We start from the raw sequence: 22,384 nt of genomic DNA, 5'->3' as shown, positions 1-22,384 counted from the left end.
TAAAGAGTGGAATCACGAAAAGAACAAAATTGCCAGGTAAGTAGAGGCACAAGTCATTAATGGCACAGTGGTCTTGTCTCAAAAACTGTCTAATTAGATAATTTTGGAAACGATGAAATTGACTTCAATCATCCCTCTAGGTCCAACACTGCTGTCACCGTAATTTCAAATCAACTCAAATGAGATGGAAGTGTCCTCTGTGAACTTAAGAAGTCAATGACAGCAGGGCTGTCAGCTGAGCATCTGACTCTTGTTTCAGCTCAGGTCATGATCTTAGGGTTGAGACTAAGCCCTGCATTAGGCTGCTTGAAAGATTCTCTCTCTCTCCCTTTCCCTCCTGCTCTGCCCTTTCTCCCATTCATGTTTTCTTGTTCTCTCTCTCTCACAAATAAATGAAGTCTTTAAAAAAAAAAAAAGTCAATGAGAGCAAAGAGAATTTGACCTTATTTTTTCCCTTCAAAAAATTAAATTTCCTGAATGGGTAGATAAGGAAAACTCTCTCCAGAATATGCTATTTCAGCAAATGCTAAGAGCAATTTTCATAAAGCAAAACCCTGTAAGGAGATCTCAGAAGAAGATGGCTTCCCAGAGGATTTTTATGGAGCACATAAACTATAACCAGCACGAGGCTTGTGGGGATATTTAATGAGCTTATGTCCCCCCCTGCCCGCAGCTGCAGAGGGTCTGTGGGACTGTGAGCATTAATCCAAGGGCTTAAACCAGGTCTGAATGAACCTGTGGAAAAAAAGGCAAAAAGTTCTATTAAAAATATGGACTGCAAATTGCTGACAAGAATATTGGGCAATTATTAAAATGCAGCAATTACAGATACAAGAGAGCCAAGCTAAACAGTTTGATGCCCAAAGGCAAACCACAGCAAGTTTATGCCGGATCTTTAAAACATCTCCGAGGAAATCCAAGACAAGTTGAAACTACACACTCCTGCTTCTAACAAAGAGGGAGTTTTTCTTCTTTTAGCTAAAAAGTCCCCCCGTAATGTCACTTGTTCAAAAAGAAAATAAACTGCACAGAGTTTTTGTCTAATCTTCTCAATGCGGTGACAGGATCCTAAGGCAGAGGAGAATAAAAAAGGGAGTATGTCATTCCCATTCTGCGGAACTCCGATTCCGGCCAAGACTTGCACACATCAGCACCTCAACATAGAACCTAGGGATCAGCTCCCCAGGGCAAAGGATGCTAGATGATTGAGGCTCCCAGAAAGCTGTAGATCTGAAATATACCTGAGGAAACACAAACTCCTCTTTTCTTTCTATCAGGTTACATCACATTCAATTTGCAAAGAGCAGGGACTCCCCAACCAGAGTTTCTAAACCCATTGAGTATCTCTGGACCTTATAAACTAAATGCTTCCTTTAGAAATATAAATAAGATACTCCGTGATCTTAAAAGAACAATTTCGGGTCCACTGTGCGAGTCAGTTCGTCCACACTGCAAAGCAATGTGTTCCGTAAAAAGGGTACCAATACTTTTAGTATCTACAAATGAGCAGAAAAAAATTGAGAGCTTAACAGACATAAAATGTACATGCACGCACACACACGCACACACGAATGTGATCTGAATTCTTCTAATTTCAGAGCTCCTCTGTGTCTATTTCTGAGGCCATGACACAGAGCGTGCTGCCCCACATTCCCTAGTGATCCAATAATATGCACAGGTAAGAGCAGGATTAGCTGAAAAATCCCTCCCCAAATGAAATCCATCATGGGTTACACCAGTGTTCAAAAGGAACTGGTTGGGAACAGCATTCCCTGGGTTGATCGGAATGTTTTTTTAAAAAGCATAACTTTCTCTTAGAGGAAAAACGTGGTAAAATGATGTCTGGCAATAGGCTAAAAACCAGCAAGAGAAATTACTAACTTCCCCTTACATGTCTAACACAGCTGGCTATATACCTGAGATTATTTAAGATCAGAACTTACAATGAACTTGGAGGGGATCAATTGCTCAATGAAAGGAACTGGCGTGCTAGAGATAAGTAACAGCTTTTAAAGCTGGAAGAGATCAACCTGAGTTCATTGACAAGAAGTACCCAAACTCCCAGCCCCGCGCTTGCCCAGGGTAACACGGCAATGCCGAGATTAGAAACCAGGTCTTCTGTGACAGGCTCTCCCTCCCAGAACCAGGTCTGTCACCACAAACAAGGAACCATCTTCTCCCTCGCAATTCTCAATCTCTGAAAACAGAACAGTTTTTCCAAGAGAAGGAGAAACCTCCCGGGGCTGCCACTGGACGAGGGGACTTCCAGGTTGACCTATACCCTCTGTACAAATCGCTACTGATCACGAACTGTGACTTGACTTCAGGACTCTAGGTGGCAACTTTAACAAATAAAGAATCCTTGGTAATGCTGTGTGACTCCAAGTTCTCTGAAAACTGCAAAGGGCAAGATGAAGCACAAACCTGTGCACTGTCATATCTTCACACCAAGACTATTCAGGAAAATATTGAAAAAATTTGAAGATCTTCAAGAAAGAGATATATTGAGTGGAATAAAAAAAAAAACATTATCATTCCCTAAACTCAAATGGTAAATAAACCCCTGAGTTTCTGGTACCTTAAACATGACATTATTTTTTAACAGATCATTAAAAAGTTTCTGGTCTGTCGTGTAAGTGAATTTTGGAGAGAGAAATATACTGTGAAGTCTGCAAACGGTTAAATAAAAGCTGGTAGAGGAAAAGTTCTGATGGTTATTCAACATGTTATTCAGGGGATTCAGAAATGAGGCAGGATGGATGACATCAGTATCTAGCTTGGCAGCCTGTAAAAAGGGGTTTACAGGATGCAGAAGAGATACTGTTGTTTGTCTAATGACATTTGGATGCCCTTCGAGACCTGTACACAGAAAAAGCAAAGCCACCTTACTGAATCATAACAATTCTCAGATTTCTCTACTATAAAGAGAAACTGGTAATTCCAAATCCCCATTTTCAGACAGATCTGGCACAAGGGGGAAAGTCCTAGGCTTGGATAAGAAATCTTTGGCATCCAGTCACGTCGGTGGCGCAGTCAGTTAAGCATCTAACTGTTGGTTTCAGTTCAGGTCGTGATCTCAGAGTCATGAGATTGAGCCTTGTGTCAGGCTCCACGCTCAGCTCCACGTGCAGTTGGGAGCTTGCTTAAGTTTTTCTCTCCCTCCCCTGCCTCACTCTCTCCAAAGTGAGTTAACTCTCTAAAAAAATAAAAGTAAAAATAAAAATATTTTTAAAAAATCTTTAGAATCGTATTCACACTCAATGGTCAACAAATATTGACTACTATAAACCAGGCACTGTTGAAGATGCTAAGGATATGGCAGTGAAAAAAAGAGCCAAAAACTCTGCCTTCATGGACCTTGTATTCTAAAAGAAGTAACACCATTTGTTACATTAGGCAAGATATTTAATTTCCCGAGCTTCATTTCCCCCTTCAGTAAGTCTTTAGTCATTGTTTACTCTATGCCAGGCAATGGGAAGATAATGGCCAAGCAAAGAGATACGTTCTTTGTCCTCATGGCCTTAAAGTCTGGTGGGATCAATCGACCAATACTCACAAATTCGTGGGCACCTGGGTGGCTCAGTGGTTTAAGCCGCTGCCTTCGGCTCAGGTCATGATCTCAGGGTCCTGGGATCGAGTCCCACACCGGGTTCTCTGCTCGGCAGGGAGCCTGCTTCCCTCTCACTCTCTCTGCCTGCCTCTCTGCCTACTTGTATCTCTCTCTGTCAAATAAATAAAAATCTTTAAAAAAAAAAAATACTCACAAATTCGTAATCAGACGCTATAAGAAGAGCTCTAGAGGAAAAGTACCCACAACCGAAAGGATAAGTAGAGGTTTAAAAGGGTGAGGGATGGGGCGCCTGGGTAGCTCAGTAGGTTAAGCCTCTGCCTTCGGCTCAGGTCATGATCTCAGGGTCCTGGGATCAAGCCCCACATCGGGCTCTCTGCTCGGTGGGAGGCCTGCTTCCTCTCTCTCTCTGTCAAATGAATAAATAAAATCTTTAAAAAAAATAAACAAAAAGGGTGAGGGATGACATTACAGGTAGAAGAACCATTACAGTTCCCTGATGCTGGAGGGAGCAAGGCTGTAAACCTGAAAGGAAAAGAAGAGTAATAAAGTTCAAGAAAGGGTTTAAGCAGGGAGGTGGTGGGATCTACTGGGTTAAGATTTCCCCAGGACAGGGGCACTGGGCTGGCTCATTTGGCAGAGCTGCGACTCTTGATCTTAGGATCATGAGTTCAAGCCCCATGTTGGACATAGACTATACTTTAAAAAAAAATTTTTTTTTCCCCCGGTACAAGCCCTATGAAAAACAGTAGGGAGATTCCTCAAAAGATTAAAAATACAACTACCATATGCTCTAGCAACTCCACTTCTGGGTATATAGCCAAAGGAAATAAAATCACTATGCTAAAGAGATACCTGCACCCCTATGTTCCAGCCAAGACCTGAAAATAAACTAAGTGTCCATCAAAAGATAAATGGATAAAGGAAATACAGTATATATACACAATGGAATACTACTCAGCCACACACACACAGAGGAAATCCTGCATTTGTAACAACATGGATGGACCTCATGGACATTATGTTAAGTGAAATAAGTCAAACGGAGAAAGACAGATGGTATATGAGCTCACTTGTATGTAGAATCTAAAAAGCCAAACTCATAGAAATGGGACAAGGGTGCCCGGGTGGCTCAGTCAGTTAAACATCTGACTCTTGATCTCAGCTCAGGTCTTGAACTCAGGGTCGTGAGTTCAAGACCCACACTGGGCTCCATGCTGGGTGTGGAGTCAACTTAAGAAAAGAAAAGAAACAGAGAACAGACTGGTGGTTACCAGAGGTAAGGGGTAGGGGAAGTGGGAGAAGGTGATCAAAAGATACAAACATCAGTTATATGATAAATTAAGTCCTGGGGATATAATATACAACATGATGACCACATGTTAACAATACTGTATGGTATATTTGAAAGTTGCTAATAGAGTAAATCTTGAAAGTTCTCATCACAGGAAAAGAAATTTTTAACTAAGTGTGGTGATGGACGTTAAGTAAACTTATTGTGGTGATCATTTATTTATATATATATACACATATATACATATGTGTGTGTGTGTGTATATATACACACACACATACATCTTCACATTTTACACCTTAAACTTACACAATGCTTTGTGTCAATTAATCTCAATATAATTGGAAAAAATAAAAATTAAAAATAAACTAAGATTTCCTTGAGTACCCTATGGAGAACAGACTGAAGGGAGCCCACAGTGCATGGAAGATCCATCAAGACACTTACAACAGAGGGGCACCTGGCTGGCTCAGCTGATAGAGCTTGTGACTCTTGATCCTGGGGTTGTAAGCTGGAGACCCGCATTGGGTGTGAAGATTATTTACAAATAAAATCTTTAATTTAAAAAAAAGGCTCAAAGTGCCTGGATGGTTCAGTGGGTTATAGCCTCTGCCTTTGACTCAGGTCATGATCCCGGGGTCCTGGGATCGAGTCCCACATCGGGCACTGCTCAGCCAGGAGCCTGCCTCCCCGCCTCTCTCTGCCTGCCTCTCTGCCTATTTGTGACTTCTGTCTGTCAAATAAATAAAATCTTTTAAATATTTTTTAAAAATTTTAAAAAGGCTCATACCAGATCAGACAAGAAAAGAGGCTTAGATCAGAATGCAGGCCCAGTTGTGTTTTTTTCTTTTTAAGATTTTATTTATTTATCTGAGAGAGCGTGTGCACAAGTGCACACATGAGTAGGGGGTAGGGGCAGGGAGAGAAGCAAGCTCCCTGCTGAACAGGGAGCCCCACCATGGGACTGGATCCCAGGACCCTGAGATCATGAGTCAGACACTTAACTAAGCCACCCAGGCCCCTCAACCCCATTTCTTCATTTTTTTTTTTTAAGATTTTATTTATTTATTTGAGAGAGTGAATGAGAGAGAGAGAGAACATGAGAGGAGAGAGGGCAGCAGGAGAAGCAGACTCCCTACCGAGCAGGGAGCCTGATGTGGGACTTGATCCTGGGACTTCAGGATCATGACCTGAGCCGAAGGCAGTCGTTCAACCAACTAAGCCACCAAAGTGCCCCCCATTTCTTCATTTTTAAGATGGAACTAACCCTACTTACATCACAGGGTCACTCCAAGAATCAAATGAAATTATATACGTAACAGCAGATAAACTATCACTATTTGTCAGCTGACTATCTCTACCAAAGAGAATGATCCTGAGGCCTAAGATTCCTTTAAAATCCCAACATTCTGTGGCTGTCGGTGGCAGGAAAAAAAAAGAATTACTTTTGAACTACCTTACATATGGGAAAGAATTCCACATGAAGAAGACTCAATGGCAAGGGAGGCAGCAGGCACAGAGGTTAGAAGACGTGCCGAAAAGCTGGACTTTACTCTCCCCAGCACCTCCAGGGCCTGGCCCACCCTCACTCTTGATTGAGAGTGTGACCAGCACATCTGTGGCTGGCCCCAGCATCTTGAGTTCCCTTGGGGCTGACCTTCAGTCTAGTCCTTAAAAGCCCCCTTGTCTAACCCAAGCACAACAGATCTCACTGCCCAAGCAAAATATGGCAGAAAGGAGAGGGTGGGCACGGAAACATTCCACATTGTTGTGAAAGACCACGTTTTATTCAAGTTCACTAACTAGGATTTTTCACCCATCCTTGCAATATTCCAAGAACCATCTTTTCACATTTAATATTTCTGCATTCAAAGAGTTCTGCTGCTTATAATTTTAAGCTAAAATTAATAGAGAACGGTACCTGGGGATTCTAAACTGGGCCTAACCAGACGTGTTAGGTTGGACAGCCTCTGCCATCCCCTTATCTGTAAGATGTTAATGACATTCTGATTGTAATATGTGAGCTAGAATATGGGCATTGTACCTAAAACAATACCAGGCCCACACAGTGCATTTAAAAATCAAAAATAGTCACTGAGGTTTTTTTTGCTGGTTAAAATACCCCTAGACTTAGGGGGCACCTGGGTGGCTCAGTGCGTTAAGGCCTCTGCCTTCGGCTCAGGTCAGGATCCCGGGGTCCTGGGATCAAGCCCCACATAGGCTTTCTGCTCAGCGGGGGGGCTGCTTCCTCCTCTCTCTCTGCCTGTCTCTCTGTGATCTCTGTCTGTCAAATAAAGAAATAAAATCTTTAATAAATAATAATAATAAAATAAGATACCCCTAGACTTTCAAAATACCAAGCAAACTACTAGTAGCAAAATAATACAGTTTATATCAAATTTGAGTTCATTTGGGGATTAGACTTCATTGTCTAGAATTTAAAAAAAAACAAAAACCTACATTACCAAAAAACAATGACTCCAAACCCAATACAAGATTGGAGCCCTAAAGATAGTCATAGTATTGCAAAGCTGTTCTGAAAGTGTGGTAAAGCTACTGTCTGAACAACTCTGGTGTAAGTTACAGGGATCTGGCTGCATGGCCTTCCTAGACTCTACCTTATGATGCCCAAATTAGCTTCAGGGGTTTAGCCGAAGGCTGAGGAACTCGGCCTGGCACCGCCGCCAACCAAGTTGCCTGGAGTGAGGAATCAGCTATCACCACAAGGGCTGATTAAATCATGAAGCTGCAATTATTCCAGCAAAAGTCAGCACATCTGAATATCCTCAGGACACAAGCCATCATCCTTTGGGCACTAGCAAGCACTAAGCCATTGAAAAAATTTGGGGGAAGCTACATCTATCAGACCCCCATTAGACTATTTTGTACAATATACAATAATTTACTAAAATATTTTAGTCTCATGATTATTTATATTCACATGGATTCTGCAAATAATATGAATTCAGAATGAATTCAGAATAAACACTTCAGCAATAGACTATTCTATTCTGCTAACTGCAATTAGCTCTTATTTTTTAATTCCTCTCACTGACTTCCAAGATAATATTATGTCTCTTAAATGGGGGTAATCCTCAATAGATAACATTTCAATTATCTCACTGCTATTATTTGGTAAAGAGAGGGCTCAGCAGCGCAGGCATGTGAAACATTAAGAATTAAAACCCTTCAATGGTCACCCACTGCTGTCAAGGATAAAAACCAGAACCCTTCCCATGACTGCTGGATGTTGCCTCCTTAGTCCGACCTTATCCTCCACATGCTCCAGCCGCACCTGCCTCAATTCTGCCCCAAAGAAGGGCCACGCCCTTGCTTCCAGAAGAGTGTTCAGCTGTGTTGGAACTCAGTGACCTTCCATAGTCTCCCTGACACGGCCGCTTACCAAGATCTTCAGGTCTCAACTCCATGTATGAGCACTACTTCTTTAAGGAAGCCTCCTAGGATTCCCTCAGAGGAAGTAAAACTCGGACACCTGGAATGTAGTGCAAGTCAACTCTGCAGGTAAATGTTTATGTGATTATTTCCTTCCAGGTATGGCTTCCCTGCATCTGTTCACTCTGCAGAGAAGGATCTCGCTCTAGCTGGTAGTAGTAATAGTCTACCTACTGGGCATTTAGCAGCCATCCAGTGACGGTACCATAGTGGGTAGCAAGTCTAAAACATGACTGCGTACATAACAGTTAAAAGTATGGAAGGATGGTGAATTATCAAAATGTTCCTCAATAATAAGTGATAAACCAACAAATAAGAGCTATGTCTAAGAAAGAACTTATGCCTCAGGCAGCTTCAAAGGAACAGGCAAGACAGGAGTTCTGGCATCAACGTGTTTTACAAGTCCAGACAAGTCATTCCATTCCGGGCTTTAACTTCTTCACCTCCAATATGAAGAGATTAAACAAGAACATATTTTATTCTATACCTTATGTATAACTGTCATTATATAGACTAACAACTAATCCTGAATCCCTCTTATAAAATGAGACTTCAAATACACTTGTGGAAATTTGAAATACATGATCATGTGACGGCTAGTACAAATGACTTCACAAAATGGGAAAGTATTCTCCAAGGAAAACATTCAATTTGACAACATGAGTGTAAATAAAATACTAATACTACAGTACCTATTTTTAATACATAGCTTGTATAAACAAAAATATTTAAATCATTATCTTCTGAGCAGTGAAGGCACACACAAAACCTGAATTTTGTCAGATGTGTCCATCTTAATGCCACATTAATCCCAAAACTGGCATTCTGGGGTCACCTGGGTGGCACAGTCGGTTAAGTGTCTCCCTTCGGCTCAAGTCTTGATCTCAGGGTCCTGGGATCAAGCTCCACATTGGGCTCCCTGCTCAGCGGGGAGCCTGTTATTCTCCCTCCCTCTGCCTCTCCTGTGCTCTTTCTCTCTAACTCCCAAATAAATAAATAAATAATCTTTTTTTTAAAAAACTGCCATTTTTATTCTATTCCTTAAACTCCACAAACTCATTCCCTTCACCTCATTCTAAAAACCATTCCAATTAATCCCACCCACCTGTGAACAGTGCCCTTAACATTTTGTATATAATTTGTTCCATGTTATCTTCTACCCAGAGCTGACCCAGAACGTTAGAAATAGTTAACATCCACTCCAGCCCTCTAATTTTACAGATTAGCAAACCGGGAATTAGAAAGACTTAGTGATTGGCCCACCCTTACACAGCTAGTTAGTAGCACAGCCAAGACTTGTCCACATGCTGCTTTGTAATTACTCTGCGGTTGTTCATGTTTTTATTCCACATTCCCCTTCCTATTAGAGCTAACACGCTCCTTTTCCAACCCCACAAAATATCTCAGCTACCACCTATTGAGCACCTACTGTGTTTTTCACAATTTCTCATTTCATCCTGTCAACAGCCCAATAAGATCCTTCACTCTATAGTGAGAAAAGTGAGGCTTCAAGAGGCTCAACCTCCCAAGGGTCACCAGCTAGTAAGTCCTGGTACAGCGTTTGAGCCCAGGTCTGCCTGATTCTCTCCACACTACAAACAGGAGCTCCTCCCTCCCTGCACACACAGTGGAACTGGTTACCAGAACCCTATCAGAGCGCCTTACAGATGAGGCGGCATTTGAGCAGAGGGGTGAGAGACAGCTAGGAAAGAAATGCATCCCAGACAGAGGGGAGAACGAGTGTAAAGGCCCTGCTGGGAATACACACTTTGTGTGTTTGCAGAGCAGACTACCATCCAGCACAGTACAGCGGAAAGTGTGGGGACCACCCCCCGGCCGATCTGGGTTCAAATCCCTGCCCTGTCTCTTCCTACCAGTGTAGCTGTGGGGAGCTCACTAAATACCTCCAAGTCTCAGCTATAAGGTAGAAATAATGATTCTATTTCCCTAATGGGGTTGTTACTAGAATTAAATAAATTAATAACACATAAAGTACTTAATACCTAGTATGTTCTTAGGTTTCAGGAAATGGTGGCTATGATTTTTAAGTAGATCATTGATAACATCTCTGTTCAAGACAATTTATTTTCAGTTTGATAGTTTTGAATCTGAGGGTTAAGTTATGCTGTTAGTTTTGTACATGGCCAATAACTTCCTCCTAAGCCTTCAACTTCCTTAGCTGGACTTCCTGTTCTGATGAGGAGGACTCTGTGGGAACCACACTGATGTCATCACAAAAAGAGCAGGCGGCAAATCATTCTAACATCCCTGTTATACTATTACAAATTATGCTCTTCATTCAACATAACCCCTATCTCCAAAAATCAGATGCTTCTTCAGAATTGTAACTCACTGTCCCTTGGATTTAAGTCATTGGTTTCATAAAACAGATGTCACCCGTCTTGACTCCTCACTAGCATCACTGACAGAAGATGGTGGTAATTTCAACTGTAACCCCATCTTGAGAAGGGTTAGAACTTCTCTTCAGAATTAGGACATAATTTAAAAAAAAAAAAAAAAAACCCTTTCTCCATTGTCTTTTTGGATTAAACTTAGTGTTTCTTTTCAAAGAAGTTAGAACATCAAAGCAAAATTCAGGAGTCATCTGGCCTGGCAGTCTCCAGACTGTTCCTTAGACCACAGCCCTGAAGCAATCAGGAAGGTACGGTGAGCGGCCCTGTGGATGGGCCCAGAGCCAAAGGAAGATGTCAGGGCCACAGGGAAACTCCGCTCCTCTGCCCTATACCCTCTTCCCCGCTCTTTTCTTTAATGCTATGTTTACTTTTCATCTGTGCAACCCAATGGGTTAAAGGGCAAATCACAGGCAGAGACAAACCACGGCAAGCCCAAGCCTGTGAGAGGTAAACTGGGAATCTTCCCAAACTACTTGTAAGGCTGGGGAGAGCCCACGGTCGCTGTTTTCAGTCAATTAAAAAGAGGTCAATGTTCCAGTATGACAGGTCTTGAACGAGGCTTTTTAAACATCAGATTCTCCTCCTTCTAGACAGACCCGATAGTTTTCCCTCTGTAATGCCTTAAGTATACATTTAACTGGGGCTGTAAGAAATCCATGAGATCGTCTAATTCATTTATTCATCTAACAAGTATTTATCAAGTGCCTGCTCCATACCAGCACTGCTCCAAGTACAGGGATTCAACAGGGAAAAAAAAAAACAAACATAAAAAGCCCTGCCCCTTCATGGAGCTTACCTTCTAGTCAGAGGAGACAAATTATAAATATATGTCATTGTATATGAGATAGAGATAAATGCTAAGAAAACAAAACAGAGAAGAAGGAAAGGAACTTTGGGGGGTCCTTGGTTTGGTTTATTTCTTTGTTTGGGGTAAGGACCTACAGGAAGTGAACTGTAGATATCTAAGAGAAAAACATTCCAAGCAAAGGAAACAGCACATGCAAAGGTCCTGAGATAGCATGTCTGGCACGCTCAGGGAACAGCAAACAGGCCAGGATGCTGGAGCACAGAGAGTAGGCCAGAAAGCACAACAGTGAGGTCAAAGAGGTAATCGCCAAGGGAGTCATGGCTGGTTGTGTGCAGCTTTACAGATTATTGTAAGGATTCTGTCTTTTACACTGAGAAAGATAGAACATTAGAGTATTTTAAGCAGAGGAATGACAGGATCTGACTTCAGCTTTGTCAGAGCCATTCTGGCTATTGGGTGGAATATATCGCAGAGAAATAAGAAAGGAAGAACTACTCCCCAGCTGTGTGACCCAAGTACCCGGCTGTTCTCATCTTCAGAGGGACTTGGGATTATTTCTAACAGCCACTCTAACCCTAAACTCTATGATTCTGAGTTTATTTCCTTTGCATTTTCTATACAGTTACAGTTTATATCCACTGTAAGCCTCATCTCTCCCCAAACCTTTAGATGAAGTGGAACTGAGATGAAGAATTCAATCTCACAATTTGTTATATGCCAAGCCCATGTCACACTTTCAAGGTACAGAGATGATGAGACTCGATCCTGCTCTACGAAGTCCACAATCTGGCAGAGAAAGAAAAAAAGTTCTTGGGAGGTAGCAGAAGTCCTGTGAGAGAAATTAAGGAAGAAACAACTAACCCACCTGCCAGGAGGAGCCATGTGTAGCTTCACCACACTGACAGCAGAGAGAGAAAGCCTGGATGAGTAAGCAAGAGACCACCAGCGAAGGGAAGGGACGCTACAGGAGAGACAAGTTCAAAGGCTTCGGAGCATGAGAGCATATGGCACGCTCTGGAAACTATAAGGACTCTGGTATGAGCATAGTGAGGTTCAGGAAGAAGTGGAAAGAGAAATGGCCTGAAAAAGTAGGCTGAGGCTATGTTGTTAGTAAGTGGACATCTTATGCCAAGGATGATGGAACAGCAGTGATTTTTAAAATATAAGAAATGAGAACACAGATTTGTGTTTTAAAAGGTACCAACCGAAAAGGATGAATTGTTGGAAACAGAGATGTCGAAGCCAGGAAAACAAACTGAAGGACCTGCCCAATAGTGCAGATGAGATGATCTGGGAAGGGAGAAGAAAAGGTCCCCTGAGATCTGCTAAAAAGGTAAGCGGCTTGTGACTGGTCTTACTCAGCTCAGAGAAGTAAGCAGAAGGCAGTTTAGTGTGCCTGAGGCTCCTCGCCTGGTAACTGGTGCCATTTACTGACAGAGGAAATGAAAGAGTGAGACTGGGGACCACAGAGAAATAGCGTGTTGGGTCTGGGACTTGGTTTAAACAGAAAGACCTACAGAACCACCAGGTAGCTGCTGGAAATAAGCGTATGAAATATAAAACTGGAAGGTACTGGCAGAGACGTGGCCATTGAGGCATGGAAATATGAACGACAAAATGTAAACTGAGAAGAGAAGGGAAAAGGAAAAGAGAGAACCTTGGAGAATGCCAACACGTAGGGATTAAGCACTGGAAAAGAAACCTGAAGAGAGATGGGGAAGGAAAGGGGAAAACCAGAAGAAGTAGCTCTAGGTAAATTAAGATGATAAAACTCGGGGAAAGAGTTAAGCAGCAAAGGTCCCTGAGAGAGGTCAGTGGAGATGCTGACTGAAAGCAAGCACGAATTTTGCACCTTGCACCTTTTCTAGCACCTTGGTACGCCTTGGTATGGTGGGTGTGGGAGCCTGCCTGCAGCGGGCTGAGGTCTTCAGCAGAAGGTGAGAAGAAATGAGCCAACAGCCAAACACTACGAGCCCCAACAGACTGCCTTGTTACCAAAGATTCTGTACCATTAGGAAAGTTTTATTCAATACTCTGTGGAGGTGTAAGATGTGAGAAACAGGAACTAAGACCTGCTGGGGGTGATCTTCTGGTAGCACAAAGGAGATTTCTTAGTTAACACCTGGGTATTGTAGGACCACTAATCCTGAAACTAGCCACAGACATTCAGAAAGCCTAGGTGCTTCTGACAAGGACTGAGGACACTATCTGCACCCACACATCACCCAAATTCCAATTAGGCGTCTCACCCCAACATCCTTAGCCTTTCTTCACCAGCAGAGTAATGCTCAGCAGCATTGGAGCCTGGTAAAAAGTGTTAGCAAAAACCCCACTGCACTGACTACCTGGTATGATGCCGGCGTCCGTGACCTGATACCATTCCGACTGGAAAAGCCTCTCCCAAAAAACACCAGCCAGTGTCAGCACAATCTGCCTGACTACTCTGAGAAACAAAAAGGAGCTGAAGGAGAAGTTTTTAATCCCACATTTATTCGTGACTTCCGATACAGAACACATGAGAAATGAGAGCCAACCAGAAAGACTAACAGATTTCTTTTTTAATGTGCATCTACAGTCCTTTCTCCTTTACCCTCTACAAAAAAGCAACCCAACCCCCAAATGATCATTTTCCTTGGCTTAATTTCCCTATTTTTGTGATATATAATTGGAAACAGACTGCTTTTTCCTGGCTTCAGAGACCAGGATCTTTGGGGTTATAGGAGTTGCCAACTACAGAACCTCAGCCTTTGCAAACTTTCTTTTGCAAACCTTGTACCTATATACCTACTTAAAATGTATCTCAATTCCAAAGAAAACACTTAAATCCCTCATTATTATACAAAAGTTCATTTTGTCCTAATGAATTAGATGCTACCCTCCCTATTCCAGCTGGTTGAGCTTAACAGAATGCTGCTCTGAGTTCAGTTATCTCCCATCTGAACATTACCAAAAGCCCTACACTCCACAAGGTACCTAAATGGGATGCTTTCTGGAACTATTTTGAAGAATTTAGTAGGACTGATTCTATATGAAACTTTATTAGCCCACACTGAGTGAAATTAAAATCTTGAATATCTTAGAAAGCAAAACTCTTAATAATGAAATAAAGACGCCACAAACTGAGAAAGGCACAACTCCAAGAGAAAAAAAAAAGTGAAAAGTATCAAGTAGGTCATCCTTGCCCTGGCTCCAAAAACATGATGCATCCAATGGTTGGGGAACGATTTTAATGGATGAATATGACAGATACAAAAGAAAAGACTGGTGGATATTCACAAAGTTGGCTCTTATCCTAAGTAATTTTTTCATGATTCATGTGGTATTTGATGAATACACAACAGGTAACAATCTCTATAAAGACAAAAGAATAAGAAAACTAAGGAATGTCTGCTCAAAAAGGCTTTGACAGAAAGAGACCAGCAGTAGTAAAGATGCCCATTTAGAAGATCAGAAACTTCTCCCACACACATAGGGAACACCTTACAATGTAATAATGCAAAATGTATGTAATGAGTCAACGGTGCTTTCCCTCAAAGCTGAAGTTAATTCGCCAGCCAATTGCACAGTCTAATACAACAAAATGAGACATTTATTCTTTATGGACACTCAGAAGAGAGTTTTGTGTTTGAGTATGTTTTGTTCTAAAGGAAAAATAGAAAGAGATCCTCATAACAACACAGGCAGTACCACACAGAAGACACAGGGCTTTGAGATTGGAATCTAAGGATTTCACTTAAAATAACCTTCCAATTATTTAAAAAAAAAAAAAAGCCACATTCTCCTCCAGCAATCATCATACAGTTAATTATGAAATGAAGTTTGCAAATAGGCAACAGTGTATTTTTGCATCCAATGACCAATTTCACACTGTCAAAACACATAAATCACTAAAAAAGCTAACAGAATTATACTCCCAAAAGGAAATCTTTTCACATAATAAACTGAATTAAGCATTCATCAACTTCCCATTAATAAAAGAGTAAATAAGAATTAAAAAAACAAATCCAAAGTTCTGCTAGGCCATCCACCTAGTCCTTGGTGTTCTTACCCATCGGTGGTGGTTAGTCATCAGACCTATAAAGCTGTGGACCTTCTCCCAGGGCAATCCAATCAACAGGAAAGCCCAAGGACTAGTTATCTATAAAACTGTTTTCTAAAGATCACTTTCTGAAGGACTAATTAACTTAAATGTGTTTTTACAAATGTTCCATCTGCAATTTCACACAAAATCGTGACCTTCAGCATGTACCAAGGAAATGAATTATGTACTTGGAAGGACAAACAAGCAAACGCTTCTTTCTCTACAAACAGCACCCCATTCTGACCCTCTTTCCCTTGGAGTCCAGCATCCAAGAGATAGGGAGAGTATATGCTTCTGTATTACCATCCTTTTTCATAAAGTAAAGAGAGATAACATTTTAGATTTAATTCTAAATTATTACTATGGCAACAATTTAACATTAAATCCTAAAAATGAACTTTGCTACACTCCCCTCTAAATCAGAGTCCTCTTGCCAGACTTGAAGATTTCAGCACCAACATCAGTATTAATCTTTTTTTCCCCTATGAATACGTTTAAGCAGGAGATACCAAGATGGCCTAAGGACCTGACTCTAGGGCTCTTATTTCAGACCTTCAGAAATAATCTCAATTTTTAAAAGATATCATGCCTCGTAAGTATGCCCTTAGTTATCCTCTTACGAAGTCTTGAAGGTTGGCCTAGAAAACCAAAGAATAAAAAATGCACAAGGTCCAAATCAGAGTGGCCTCAAAAGAATGTTTACAAATGTTGTTTCAAAAACTAAATATTGGCACACATCTTGGTTGAGAGATAAAAATCATTACTCTCCCTCTAAAAGAAGGAAAAATATTCAGAAATCTGTGCTAAATCTTAAGCAAGGGCTTTGCAAAGAGAAAATAAGGCTCAATGTCGGTTAACAAACAAATGTTTTATTTCAAAAGATATAAAACAAATCTAGAAATGGACAGAGCCCAGGAAATGGACCTAGATCATTTTTTTTTATAAAGTCCTTCCAAGCTGTGTTGATTTATTTCAGCTTGACTGGAAACCAACCAAATTAGCAATAGCTTATATTTTATGAAATGCTACAAAGAGACAATGCTGTCATTCCAAGTGTTAACTCTGAAGATGTGGAACCAGAGAAATTACTGCCACAGATCTTGGTGCAGTAATTTTCTTTAAAAGCCACAAAAGCTCTTACTGAAACAGTTAAAGGCTGTTATTTGTGGAAGGCTAGCTTTTCCTAACACCTGGATTTGCTCGTTTACATTCCAAACTGTCCATATTTCTAGAGGTGATACAAGATTACTTACAAGATAAAGACCCTTAAAAGCATTTACTTGAGTTATGCAAATTTCAAAAGGTACTTAATATTAAGTTTGAAAATTTCAGAAGTTAAAAATCACCAGGAAAGGGACACCTGGGTGGCTCAGTGGGTTAAGCCTCTGCCTTCGGCTCAGGTCATGATCCCAAGGTCTTGGGATCCAGCCCCACATTGGGCTCTCTGCTCGGCAGGGAGCCTGCTTCCTCCTCTCTCTCTCTGCCTGCCTCTCTGCCTACTTGTGATCTCTGTCTGTCAAATAAATAAAATCTTTAAAAAAAAAATCACCAGGAAAATGCCCCAATGTACAAAAGTGATAAAATCATTTTCAGCTGTGAAGAGCAATTAAAGAAGAAAAGGGGGATAACTGTCCTCATTAATTAATGAACCTGACAATTATAATTAGTTTTTGTCCAACAGCCATCAAAGAAAAAAAATATTTTCAAGATGGATTATCCAGAACAGAGGTAATTCAAAAAGATGACAGTAAAAAAAAAAAAAAAAAAAAAAGATGACAGTAAATTCACCCAGAAAAAAATATTACAGCAATATCAATACTTACCAGTCATCCTCAAATTCTAACTGTTCCATTAGTCTGAAATGTAAAGTCAGGACTTTCCAGATTTATCATCCCAGGAAATCAGTGGTGACCACCTTCGCAGTGCCACACTCAAGACAACAATTGAATTCCTAGGCCGCTTAGGTCCAGAGTCTGCCCTCCAGCAAAGTCACCTGACTTTTACAAGAAGCAACTCGATTTGCATGCAAAAGGGAAAGATTAATTCTTTTGAGACTTAAAAAGAATAGGACAATACCTTCTTTTAAGCAAATCCATTCTGTCAATCTATAAAGGCTTTCCAAGACAAAGCCTTAGGAAGCCTTAGGAAGCCTTAAGGCATCTTGGCCCCCAGCTTTAAGAGGCTTGAAAGAGGACAGCTAAGTTGCCATACTCCAAGACCAGGAACCAAAAGCCTATTAAGGGTAGGGTGCTGAAAAATGTTGCTGAAGAGCGCAGTACATCAGAGCATGGAAGACTAAGATGCTACCCTGAAGGAACTATTGCAATGCTGAGATTTATAAAGAAGGGACTAAATTTGAAAGTTATTTTTTATTTTACTTTTTTGAAAGTTATTTTTTTTCAAAGGATCCACATGACCTTAGCTAGCTAAATGAAATAAAGCCAAAACTACCTGATACACTAGAAACAAGAAAGGAAACCGGCCTACAAAACTGCAGGCAAAGACTGAAAACCTTTTTCAAAACTCAGTTTTAGGGGCACCTGAGTGGTTCAGTCAGTTAAGCGTCTGCCTTTGGCTCAGGTCATGATCCCAGGGTCTTGGGATCCAGCCCTACTACATCAGGCTCCCTGCTCAGCCAGGAACCTGCTTCTCCCTCTCCCTGCCTCTCCCCTGGTTTGTGCGTGTGCACCCGTTTTCTCTGTCAAATAAATAAAGTCTTTAAAAACAAATAAATAAATAAATAAAACAGTTTTACTGTTTTTCCAAGCATGTTAATTCTTAAAAATATTTATATTATATTTATAAGAATGAGTGTCTACGGACACATCACAGCTCTACTAGACAAACAGGATACTTCTGAACTATTACTGTTTACTAAAATATAAGCCTCTGAAGAATGCCTAGAATTGCTGTTATTCAGGACTGTTATTGCACGTGGAAGATGTTGATCAAGAATGATAATGACAGGATTCTAAGTGCACCAACCTCCCTGAGAACAAATTGACTACACCCAATTTTCTACAAAAGACAAATGAGGATCATTAAAAGATTCACAATGGATCTCTTCGGACTCCCAGTTCTCCTAGATAACTTGAAATATTATTCAAAGTGCACAAAATCATCTTACAGACACTTCTTAAGGAAAACAAACGGCAAAAACCACATTCAAGTGTATTTAATGTCTGTCCAGCCACCAGCGTTCTTGACATATGTCCAACATATATGCCTGGTCCTCAAGGTCATTCTTATTGTAATCAGTTGAAATTAAACGAGCTTTCCACTGTAAACTCAGAAAGCAACTTGGTGATTTTGCTAGATAAAGCCACAACATTTTCCATTTCTGAAATGTATGTTTAACACCCTAAAAACTGGTTTAAGTGCCTAATAGACATCAATGGTGTGTTATACTCCCCCTATTGGCTAATACTCAAAATAACAATGAATTCCCCAGGGGTTGCCTTTGAAGTGCTGGGATTCAAAAGTAAGTTGGAGATTTTTATATTTAAAAACATGAGCTGGATCAACAGTTGTTAAGCAAAGCTGCCATGTAATGGTCCGATTCCATCAAAACAGGAAAAATTAAAGTTGACAAATGACAAAGACAAACTGAAGGGCTGAAAATATGCTGAAGCTTGAAACACTAAACAATGCAGAATTAAAGCCAAAAGCAGAGAACACCAAGAAACAGAGCAACATCCTTTAACTGACACAATGGCATGAAATCCATTTCATTTTAATAGCCCTTAAGGGGGTAAGAATTATTTCCCTGCCTTCTGTGCCAACCCCAAGCTGTTTCCTAAGGAAGCCAAGTAACTCTGACAATGTGTAGAGAATAAAAGAAATTAAGAATAAAGATTCATATTAATACTAATCAGGGTTCTGTTTTTAATTACTTGGATCCAGTTTCCAAGCTGCAATGCGGCACTCCAGTAAGCACATCACCTAAATTAATCACAGATACCTTACTACTGTTTCAAGGGATATGTCCAACTAAAATGGAAAGCTGAACAACGTGGGAAGACGCCTGGGCTCACCGCACACAAACCTGACTGCACTTGCTGCACTCCGTGACTCAACTAGCTCTGGAGTCAGAACAGAAAATAATGGGTTAGCTGGAGCAAGTAACTAACCTCTACAGTCTCATCTGAGAAATGGGGCTGATAGTGTTTTAACCACAGAGCGAGTGTGAGGTTTAAGTGGTCCGCAAGGCATACAGGAGAGTGACACACAGTTTGGGCTCAATGAACGTCAGTTATCATTATTCAAGAGAAATATCTGATTTCACAGGGAGTAACTGCGCCTTACAGTACCATTTCAGGATAATTAAAAAGTCTTGACCCGTGCTTCGTTCCTTATAGAGACTTCTTTCCATCCAAACCGCTCACTTTTCTTCTAAGGGAGATGTTCAGAAAACCCATGGTTCCCCCATCGCAGGCTGTCACTGCTACCATCCTTTACCCTCTTTGCTCGTTTCCCATCACCTCTGGGCTCAGGACAAGCAGTTCTTAACACTTGCTCGGCGCTAGTACTTTACATATATTAAATCATTCAATCCTCACAGTGACTTTATGAGACCCATTATTATCCCCATTTCCCAGCTAAGGAAATGAGCGATTTTCTTCTCTCAGCTCTTTTAGAACACACTAAATCCATTAGGCTCCACTATACCACGGTAATCCACGTTTGACAATGCCGGGTAACTACACTACGTGTTTCTGCAAAGTGGGCAAATGCCCTAATAACAAGTCTGCAAGCAGATTCTTCTAGCAACGGCCCAAAGACTTCCAGTTTGTTCTAATCAAATGAACATGCTAAGAGAACCCTTAAAAATGAACTGGGTAATGGGCTAATCTGTTAGCAGGGGGAGAGTTCTGTGCGGGGCTCCGGGCTGCAGCGCTGCTCTCCGCGCCACAACGCTGCTCTCCGCGCCACAACGCTGCTCTCCGCGCCGCCCGCACCACACCGGGAGGGCGCCTGCTGCGGGGAGCGCCGCTCACGTCGGTGCGCTAGTCCCAAGGCGCAGCCTACGCAACCGCAAATGAGTGCAAACCCACAACAAACCTCTCCCACCACGCTGTCACGCGCCCAAGTGGAAGTGGTCCGCGCCCGGCAGGGGTCGGAAGAAATCGCGGAGAGGAAGAGCGAGGACAGGAGTCTTCCCCCAGGACAGCGCATCGCCGCGAGCGCTGCCCACCCGATCCAGGACGGCCGCTCCCCACGCACCGCGGGCCACGGGTCCCGGCTCTTCCGAGCGTAAACATTGCCGGACCAACACCGCCCTCCCGAGCCCGGGGGTCCGGGCGGCCGGTGCGACCCCGGCCGCGAACAGGCACGGAGCCTCGCGCAGCGCCGACAAGCACCGCGCAGCCTGCAGAGCCCGCTGCCGGAACGGGCGCAGGGCTAGTGGCGCGGCCAGGGGCGACCTGGCGCGGGCTGCAGCGCCGCGGGGCCGGGCCCGCACGTACCTCGGAGGCGGCGTGTCAGGCGGAGATCCACCCGCCGCAAGTTGGAAAAGAGCAGAAGAAAGTTTCCCCGCCCAGCGCTCGGCGGCCGCGAGCTTCGGCAGCTGCTGCGCCGCGGCACAACTACGCCATCCGGACCCGCCGGGACTTTCACCTCCTGCAGGGCGCTCCGGGAATCGCCCAGGGAAAGCGACCGGGCACGAGAGCCGCCGACGTCCCTCCCTCACTCACTGGGGAGAGGAAAGCACCGCTCTGCGTCCCCGAAACCCTCGATTACCCCCATCGGGCCGACCCTACGCGCTCGCTCTGCCTCACACACACGCGCGGGCGGGGACGGGCAGGACGCCACAGCAATCAGCGCGCGGGGGGAAGGGCACTCCTCCGCCGCCGCCCCACCGAGGGCTCCGCGCGGCCCGGAGACTCCTCCTCCCGCCGCCCGCCTCCTCTCTCCTCCCCCTTTTCCTCCCAGGCTGATGGATGAGTCCCGAGCGCTGCTGGAGCCAGCGTTTCCCCTCGGGCTGAGGAGGGAGGGAGGGAAGGAGCACCAGGAACGCGCGGGCTGCTGCGCGCCCGAGGTGGGGCGGCGAGTGGGTGTCTCAGTCCTGGGGGCGGTGGGTGGAGATAGGGGAACGCGGACGCCAGAGGCAGGGATCCGCTCCCTCAAACTACGTCCTTCAAACTTTCCACGTCTCTGGAGGCGTTGGGTTATTTGGTTTACTTCAGTCTTGATAATAAAAATTCTAAATCTTCCAGTAAACTGATAACACCGTCTTGCCCACTGCTTAGCAATGCCCGCCACCACACACACACACACACACACACACACACACACACATTCATTCTGTCCCTGTTTGTCTTTCCCACCTCTAATCCTGCTTGTTATCTCAAGATGCGCTCTGAGGCTGGGCGCCAGTGAGGTCTTGCCTCCACCTCTAACAGCGGGAGAGAGCCTTACCCAGCTCTTCTCCCTGCTCGCTAAATAAATGAATACAAAGGAGCTAGGTCAGCTTTGCCTGCTATCCTAACATGGGCACGACGGAAACAAAGATGCAACTTCTGCGTCCCTACCTGCGCCTGTGAATTGTGTACTGCAAGAGAGATGATTGCAGTAAGCAGAACCCCACTTTGATACTCTTGCTTACACCTCGTTTTCCTATTAAAAGACAAGACATGTTCGAGAGGTTTCTGAGACTGGACTTCCACTTGGACAAATTACTTAAAACTCTCCAAGGCTGTTTTCTCCTCTGCAGAACGAGGATCTTGGCCCAGGAGACCTCTCCCAGCTTTAAAGTCCTCTGGTCCCA

The 22,384-nt window shown here is 42.9% G+C and overlaps 1 protein-coding gene across 2 annotated transcripts in view; it reads right to left on the bottom strand.

Annotated features, from left to right (window-relative positions):
* The window catches only part of TGFBR3 (transforming growth factor beta receptor 3), a 201,858-nt gene extending 180,453 nt beyond the window's left edge, over positions 1 to 21,405 (bottom strand). The window contains exon 1 of one of the 2 annotated variants that reach the window (XM_046015836.1): positions 21,084 to 21,405. The gene's annotated coding sequence lies outside the window, so the exon portion shown is untranslated. The remainder of the gene's footprint in view (positions 1 to 21,083) is intronic. The other variant, XM_046015830.1, reaches the window with a different exon arrangement.
* Positions 21,406 to 22,384: the final 979 nt, after the last annotated feature.

Source organism: Meles meles, chromosome 1 (genome assembly GCF_922984935.1).
Source record: "Meles meles chromosome 1, mMelMel3.1 paternal haplotype, whole genome shotgun sequence".
NCBI classification, from domain to species: domain Eukaryota; kingdom Metazoa; phylum Chordata; class Mammalia; order Carnivora; family Mustelidae; genus Meles; species Meles meles.
This window is presented reverse-complemented; position numbering and strand designations above follow the sequence as displayed.